This window comes from Coffea arabica, chromosome 3e, assembly GCF_036785885.1.
Source record: "Coffea arabica cultivar ET-39 chromosome 3e, Coffea Arabica ET-39 HiFi, whole genome shotgun sequence".
Classification (NCBI taxonomy): Eukaryota; Viridiplantae; Streptophyta; class Magnoliopsida; order Gentianales; family Rubiaceae; genus Coffea; species Coffea arabica.
Window position 1 is genome coordinate 44,525,138 of NC_092315.1, and position 9,383 is coordinate 44,534,520.

The 9,383-nt window shown below is 36.9% G+C and overlaps 1 non-coding gene across 1 annotated transcript; it reads right to left on the bottom strand.

Moving 5' to 3' along the window:
* Positions 1 to 2,146: 2,146 nt before the first annotated feature.
* LOC140004632 (small nucleolar RNA R71) lies at positions 2,147 to 2,253 on the bottom strand. The gene has a single exon (XR_011812690.1). It is a non-coding gene; the product is annotated as a small nucleolar RNA R71 (small nucleolar RNA).
* Positions 2,254 to 9,383: the final 7,130 nt, after the last annotated feature.

Here is a 9,383-nt window from a genome sequence, read left to right on the forward strand (position 1 = left end):
GAGATGAGGGAACATATCGGCAAATGCAAATTTGGTTGTATGCCAAATCAGACCGACAGCTAACCTTTGTCGTATGGATTTCAAAACATGAACCACATCACAACAACCATCATCATGAACTTTTAGATTTCTATCAATAAAACAATAGCCAACACTTCCACATGCGAAATCTAGTCCAGAAATTCTATACTTTTCAGCACCTCTACCGTTAGAACAAACATGAAGAAATAGCCCATAAGACCAAACGGACATGATCAATAACTACCCAACAAATCTGATTCTCCTGACAAACAACCTCCCAATTTTCAATCCCAACCTCCGACAACAAACCCAGCACATAAAAACAAGATAAACACAATATATCAAAACATGTTCAAACCTGCCACTTCCTACCGTGAACTTATGAACCAGATTGAAGATTTATAAAAGCCTAATGGAAAAAAAACATACAAACTGCTGAGTTTGTTGGGATTACCTTTGTTGTCTATGAAGTTGAGACGTATGAATCCAGATTTTGGGAGTTCAATTTTTTCTGCCGTTCACTGGAAAAATTGCAACCTTGGAGACCAGATTTTCTGCCGTTTCCCTCTTTTGTTTCTTTCTTTTGCCGTTTGTTTTGCTTGCCTCCCGTCACTCTCCCGTAGCTCTCCTTTTTCTCTCTCAGGTTTATAGCTTTCCAAGCTCTTAGACTCTCAGCTCTCCTCTCAAAACCCACGCAGCCTTCAATCCTTTTCTGCCTCTTCCAGCCGTAAAAACCCCTCCCCTAGTTTTTCTCCCTTTCTTTTGCCGTTCTTTTCTTGTTTTTGTCCCCCCTCCGACTCTCTCCCTTTTGCGGCTGATGCTTCTTGTCCTTTTATATGGTCAATTGGGAGCCCTAAAACCATTGTCCTTTCTCCAGTAATTGCAGCCAAGGAGCCGTCCCAGATTTCTTTTGCAAGCTGCGTAAGTCCGCAGCTTTCATGCTGCGGCAACAATTTTCCTTTTTTTTTTTTTTTTTTTTTTTTTTTAGCTACTTAATCAGAAATTAATAACAATAAAAATGAAATAAATGATAATAACAAAGTTTATGATAACAGAAATTGAACAGCAAATTACAACTTCCATTTTTCATCCATTTTCTTTTTTTTCTTTTCTTTCTTTTCTTTGCTTAAATAAACATAACAATAAAAGAAATAACAATAAAATGCCACCAAAAACACAAATGCTTGTAATCTGAAACAATAATATATTTTTCTTTTTCTTTGAAAAACAATTAAAATGTATCAAAAAGTAAATAATGCTTATTACACTAAAAATTTTTCCTTCAAATTTCAAACTTTTCACTTTTTTCAAAACAGGCCAGTATGCATTAAACCATTTTTCCCATTTCTTTTCCCCCTTTTTTTATTTTCACTTTTCTCTTTTTTTTTTCCTCTAAAATAAATCTACGCTAAAACTTATAAATTAAAAACTACAAAAACAACTAAAAACTAAAAAAGGGAAATAAAATAAAACCTAAAAAAGCTAGACAAACGAAAATGAGCTAAAATGCAAAAACCGTCTAAACAAAAATCAACCGATTACCACTAAAACCACACATACAACATTAATTCAAAAATTTGGTATCTACATGCACCGGGCGTCTCGGGAAGTTACACCTTTCGATCCAGAAATTGAGAGGACACTACGTAGACAAAGGAGGCACACACAACAGCAAGAGGAACAAGAGATTTGGCAACCGATAGAGGACATTTTGATAGAACTACCATTTGAAGAAGAAATGGCGGAAAATGACCAAAATAGGCGAGTTCTACGAGATTATACTCTACCGGGAACACAAGGATCTCAAACAAGCATAGTAAGGCCTACGGTAAATGCTAACAATTTTGAGATTAAACCATCACTTATCCAAATGGTTCAACAATCTCAATTTGAAGGTAATGCAGTAGAAGATCCTAATACACACTTAGCTACATTCTTGGAAATTTGTGATACAATTAAAATGAATGGAATTAGTGATGATGCTATAAGACTAAGGTTGTTCCCATTTTCATTGAGAGATAAGGCCAAACTTTGGCTACACTCTCATGCTCCTAATACTTTCACTGGATGGGATGAACTATCAAGAGCATTCTTAAATAAGTATTTTCCACCAGGTAAGACTGCTAAGTTTAGAATGGATATCACTGGTTTTAGTCAAATGGAAGGAGAATCATTATATGAAGCATGGGAAAGGTTTAGAGATTTGCTTCGGAAATGTCCACATCATGGACTGCCGGAATGGTTAATCATACAAACCTTCTATAATGGTTTAGTTTTTTCTACTAAAACTATGATCGATGCAGCTGCAGGTGGAGCTTTAATGGGTAAATCACCCCAAGAGGCTCATAATTTGATAGAAGAAATGGCAGCAAATAACTACCAATGGGCCAATGAGAGAGGTAATACAAGACGTCACGCAGGTATGATAGAAATGGACACTCTCAATATGCTGAGTGCTCAAATGAATAATGTGATGAAGTTGCTAAATAGACAAGGTGGAGTTGGTCCAAGTTCATCTAATGCACATGTAGCGTGTTGTTCTATATGTGGAGGTGAACATGATAGTAATGAGTGTGTTGATTCTGAACAGGTACAATTCGTCAATAATTACAATCGTAATGCTCAAAATAACCCCTACTCGAATACTTACAATCCGGGGTGGAGAAATCATCCAAACTTCGGATGGAAGGATCAAGGAAATCAACCAAGGCCAATCAATCCACCGGGATTTCAATCAAGGCAACAACAAGCTGAAACTAAACCTGGTTGGGAGATGGCAGTGGAAAAGCTTGCAAAAGTTACCTCGGACAGATTTGAGCGAATAGAAGGAAGGTTGGACCAACTCACTACAATGTACAGGAATGTAGAGGTCCAAATTGGTCAAATTGCTAGTTCTTTGAATAATCGAAATCAAGGAGAATTACCTAGCAAAACAGAGGTCAATCCTAAGGAGCATGTGAAAGCCATTACTCTTCGTAGTGGTAGACAATTAGAAGATCCTCCAGTGAAGGAAGTTGAGAAAGATGTGAATGAAAAACAAGAAGAAAAGCAGAGGAACCAAGAGGCGATTGTGGAGGAAAATAGTCGGGAGAATCCAAGAGAAAAGCAACCATCATCTTCCACTACCATTCCAATACCCCCTGCGGTTCCATTTCCACAAAGATTAAAGCAAAATAAGTTTGATAAAGATTTTGAAAAATTTGTTAAACTTTTCAAACAATTGCACATTAATATTCCTTTTGCCGATGCTATTTTGCAGATTCCATCTTATGCTAAATTTCTCAAGGAAATCATGACTAGAAAAAGAAAGTTGGAAGACTGCGAAACAATAGCATTAACGGAGGAATGTAGTGCAATTATTCAAAATAAGCTACCACCGAAGTTGAAGGATCCGGGGAGTTTTTCTATACCTTGCACCATAGGTAACGTTGATTTTTCTAAGGCATTGTGTGATCTTGGTGCTAGTGTATCATTAATACCTTTAACGGTGGCTAGACAATTGGGTTTGCATGAGCTTAAACGCACTAATATTACTTTGCAACTAGCGGATCGGTCTATTAGATATCCATTGGGAGTGTTGGAGAATGTATTGATAAAAGTTCAAAAATTTATCATTCCAGTAGATTTTGTGGTATTAGATATGGAAGAAGATATATCTATGCCAATTATTCTAGGTAGACCATTTCTAGCTACTGCAGGTACTATTATTGATGTCAAAAATGGCAAGCTTAAGTTTCAAGTAGGTGAAGAAGAGGTAGAATTTAATTTGAATGAAATGGAAAAATACCCGTCTTTTACCGATCATGCTTATTCTATTGGCACAATTGATAAACTAACCCAAGAGATGAGTCAAGCCAACTTTGACTTAGATCCTCTTGAGTATTGTTTAATGAGTTTAGGTAAGCAAGAAGATATTTGTGAAGAAATTGAAGAATTGGCCAAGTACTTGGATTTTCAAGCACCTTATAAAAGGGGTAATTTGTATGAAAGTCTTGGCAAAGGAAAAGGGTTTTCACAATCTTCAGAAATTGAACCTCCAAAGTTAGAGCTCAAGCCACTTCCGACTCATCTAAGGTATGAATTTCTTGGAGAAAATAAAACTTTACCTGTAATTGTTAGTGCTGACCTTGATGATGAACAATGTGCAAAGTTGTTAAGAGTTCTAAGAAGGCATAAGAAGGCAATTGGATGGACAATTTCAGACATTAAAGGTATAAGTCCTTCTATATGCATGCATCGAATTTTATTGGAGGACAATTGCAAACCAGTGGTGGAAACACAAAGAAGACTCAATCCAAACATGAAAGAGGTGGTAAGAAATGAAATTCTTAAATGGCTTGACGCAGGTATAGTTTTTCCTATCTCCGATAGTGTTTGGATTAGTCCAATTCATGTGGTACCAAAGAAAGGTGGAATGACTACAATCGTGGGTAAAAATGATGAATTAATTCCATCTAGACTTGTGGTAGGGTGGAGAGTGTGTATTGATTATCGTAAGTTAAATACGGTAACAAGAAAAGATCATTTTCCCTTACCATTTCTTGATCAATTATTGGAGCGAATAGCTGGATATGAATTTTACTGTTTTCTTGATGGTTTTTCAGGATATAATCAAATAGCTATAGCTCCAGAGGATCAAGAGAAGACCACATTTACATGTCCTTATGGCACTTTTGCCTTTAGAAGAATGCCATTTGGGTTATGCAATGCTCCCGCAACTTTTCAACGATGCATGATGGCGATTTTTTCTGATTATATTGAGAAAATTATGGAGATATTTATGGATGATTTTTCTGTGTATGGTTCATCTTTTGATCAGTGTCTTCATAATTTGGAATTGATTTTGCAGAGATGCGAGGAAACAAATCTTGTACTGAATTGGGAGAAATGTCATTTTATGGTAAAAGAAGGAATTGTCTTAGGACACAAGATTTCCTCCAAGGGAATTGAGGTGGATCAAGCCAAAATAGAAGTCATCGAAAAATTGCCACCCCCAAGCAATGTCAAAGGGATAAGGAGTTTTTTAGGACATGCTGGCTTTTATAGACGTTTTATTAAAGATTTTTCTAAAATAGTAAAGCCATTATGTGATTTATTATGTAAAGATTCTCCTTTTCAATTTGATGACAATTGTTTGGTTGCATTTGAAAGGTTGAAGAAGGAATTGATTTATGCCCCAATTATAACTTCGCCTGATTGGTCACTACCATTTGAATTGATGTGTGATGCAAGTGATTATGCGGTTGGAGCAGTATTGGGACAAAAGAAAGAAGGACGGTTGCACGTCATTTACTATGCTAGCAAGTTGCTAAATGAAGCACAACTCAATTATGCAACTACAGAAAAAGAGCTACTGACAGTGATATTTGCTTTGGATAAATTTAGATCTTATCTAGTAGGATCGAAAGTTATTATATATACGGACCATGCGGCTCTTAAATATTTGTTACATAAAAAAGATGCAAAACCAAGACTAATTCGGTGGATTCTTTTATTGCAGGAATTTGATGTGGAGATAAAAGACAAAAAGGGAACAGAGAATCTAGTAGCGGATCATCTATCACGTCTAGAATATATTCCAGTCAAGGATCAAGTTCCTATTCAAGAGAATTTCCCGGATGAGTTTGTCCTAGCAATTATCAATTCTCCATGGTATGCTGATATTGCTAATTTTTTGGTAAGTGGAGAGATTCCAAGGGGATTTAATTACCATCAAAAGAAGAAATTCTTACATGATGTCAAAAGTTACTTTTGGGAGGAACCATTGCTGTATAAACATTGTGCAGATGGTATGGTACGTAGATGTATTCCTGAAAACGAGGTACATAATATTTTATATCATTGTCATAACCTTGAAACAGGTGGACATTTTAGCACCTCAAAAACTGTGGCAAAGGTATGGCAATCAGGGTTTTATTGGCCAACTATGTATCGAGATGTTCGGGAATATGTTAAAAGTTGTGATGCATGCCAAAGAACTGGAAATATATCTCGAAAGAATGAAATGCCCCTAACTACCTTCTTAGAAGTTGAATTATTTGATATATGGGGTGTAGACTTTATGGGACCATTTCCAAGCTCTTTTAATAATAGGTACATCTTAGTAGCAGTGGATTATGTTTCTAAATGGGTAGAAGCAATCGCTTCACCTACTAATGACTCTAAGGTTGTACTCCGATTCCTTAAAAAGAATATTTTTTGTAGATTTGGTATACCTAAGGCCATAATAAGTGATGAAGGAAAACATTTTTGTAACAAACAACTGGATTCCTTATTGTTTAAATATGGCTGTAGGCACAAGACATCACTCCCGTACCATCCTCAGGCCAATGGACAAGCAGAGCTAGCTAATCGTGAGATAAAACTCATTTTGGAGAAAACCGTGAATAAATCACGCAAGGATTGGGCTACAAAGCTAGATGACACACTATGGGCTTACCGAACGGCATTTAAGACTCCTTTAGGGATGTCGCCGTATCGTTTAGTCTATGGAAAAGCTTGTCACTTACCTGTAGAGATTGAACATAAAGCTTATTGGGCTATTAAAGCAATTAATATAGATTTTAATCTTGCAGGTGGAAGGAGATTACTTGAGCTGAGTGAATTGGAGGAACACCGGTTACATGCATATGAAAATGCCAAAATTTACAAAGAAAAGATCAAATATTGGCATGACAATCACATTATTCCTAAACAATTTCAGGTAGGGCAAAAAGTGCTTTTATTCAATTCACGCCTGAGGTTATTTCCAGGAAAATTAAAGTCAAGGTGGTCTGGACCTTTTGAAGTCACTCAAGTATTTCCCTATGGAGCGGTTGAATTGGCAAATTCAAGAAATGAAAGGTTTAAGGTCAATGGACAACGAGTGAAACCCTACTTGGCAGGTGAAATCGTACCCAAAGGACTCATATATCTTTTGGGCGACTCTTCTTCAAATTAAGAAACTGAATGTGTGAGTCGAGCCAACGACTATAAATAAAAGCGCTAATTGGGAGGCAACCCAATGTTTATGTTATATGTGTTAAATTGGTGTGATTTTGTGATTTGAATAAGTGTTTTAGTTAATTTGTTGTTTTTGTGTGATAGGGTTGGCAAATGGAAGCAAGAATGACCATTTGAGGTGAAAAGGGCAAACTTTGATCAAGCAACTCAACCCCTCGATTTGCATTAAAGGTGTTTTTGATTCATTATAAAGGGGTAAAATGCATGTTTTTAATGTTTTACATTTGTTCCAGTCATTAAAATTGGCAAACAAATGATCTATGGTGCATTTTGAGTCATTGGGGTACCTTTTGTAATTTTTCAAAAGTTGAAATTCTGCTAAAAATCGAAGCAGAAAACGCGTTTTCAAAGAAAACGCGACTACAAGTCGCGTTTCTCAGAATCGCGTTTTCAATTCTGCAACTGCAGAAAAGAAAACGCGCCTTCAAAACGCGATCCAAATTCGCGTTTTAATGGAAATCGCGTTTTCAAGCCTGGATCAAGGCTCAAAAACGCGACTTCTGAAACGCGACTCTAAGTCGCGTTTTCAAACACAGTCGCGTTTTAAGTGCTGCAAGATTTGGGAAGAAAACGCGATTTCAGAAACGCGAGTTGAAGGCGCGTTTTGAGTCGCGTTTTGTGTGTCTGAATATAGCCTTCAGAAACGCGATTTCAGCTTCATTTTTCCTCTCTTTTTAATTTTTCAGGCGCGTTTTTCTTCTTCTCTTCTACCCACCTCACAAATCTTCATTTTTACTCCATAATCTTGCTAGAAATCATCACCCCAACACCTTTTGAGCTTCATACAACCTTTTTAACCGATTAAAATTCAAGAAAAACACTTAAAATCAGGTTTTTGAAGCATTGAAGGTTAGGGTTCTTAAACTCCAATTTCTTCAATTGGAGGTCAATTGGAGGTTGTTTCATAGGGCTTTTTGCATTTTTAGCATCACCAAACATCCTTCTACGTGATTGAGGTAAGTTTCTTCATCAAATCTTTTGATTTTAGAAGTTCATATTTTTTATCCTGAGCTATCTGACATCTTTTAATTTTGAAAATTTGATGAGGTTCATGGCTATTTTTGATTTTATTCATGATTATTATGATTGTTTAAGCATGTTTAAATGTTTAAATGTAGCAATTTATTGGTTTTCAAGTACTTTAAAATTCACAATTGCTATATTTAAATGAAATTGGAAAAAGGAACTAGGATGTTTTTGAGCCATTGGTGATGTTAAATTATGGTTAAAAAGGGTTAGTTGATGATGTTTAAGCATGTGCATTGTGTATAGTGAGTAATTTGGTTGATTTGGTGAGTTAGTTAGTTTAATTTTTGCCTAAACATGAGTATAGCTAAAAGCATATTATTATTGTTAATTCTAAATAGTTATAATCATAATTGCTCCTATTTTCACTAATTGAATTATAATTGATACATATCTTGTGTAATTTGGTGATTTTGGGCAACTTTAGGCAGAAAATATGTCTTGTACGATCATTGAATGATTAGAACTTGAGCAATTGTATTTGAGGTTATTTGGATTAATGCTGAACTTTTGTTGCCAAAAAAATGAGTTGTAGTACATGTGAATAATTGAAATATTTTTTAGGTACTATGCCAAGAGGAAGAAGAGCGGTACTTTCATTTTCTAGTAGTGAGGAGAGGGAGGTTAATGAAGAGATGGAGGTGACTGAAGAGGAGAATTCACCTTCTCCTCCACCAATTAACCGTCGACCTGGTGAGGGCACCTCCCGTGGAGCGGGAAGATCGGTATTTGACAGTGCTAGGTTCAACACTCGCAGGAATCAGGAGTGGCATGAGGCGCGTGCTAATTTGGAGTTTTTGTTTGAGATGCACGTCAGTCCACCAGTTGAGATGATGTACAACATCTCAGAAGCTTTTGCTCAGCTAGGATGGGCTCCGATTCTCACCCTTCCAAACCATTACTACCCAGACCTGGTGCGCGAGTTTTACGCCAACATTGAAAGTAAGGCGCGCCATAGTGGAGAAATAATTGAGTCCTGGGTGCGTGGAAGACGAATCACCTTGTCACGGCAAGATTTGGCTGCTATTTTGGGGTGTATGGATGACGGACGTCCAGTAGACTTGAAGAAGGAGTTTGTTCCCCCGAATAGGAGGTGGGATCCATCATTGGCCATGGCTAGGTTTGGTCTCGAGTACCAACCTTTTCGCTCTACCAGAAAGGAGACTATATTGGCAAATGTATTCGAACCTCGTCATCGGCTTATCATTTACATGATGGCTCACAATGTCATCCCAAAGAAGACGGGGCACACGGAGGTTCGCAAGAGCGATATTTACTTCCTTGATTACATGTTCCACAACCGAACTTCCCCGTATGCTCGAATTTCATTGCCG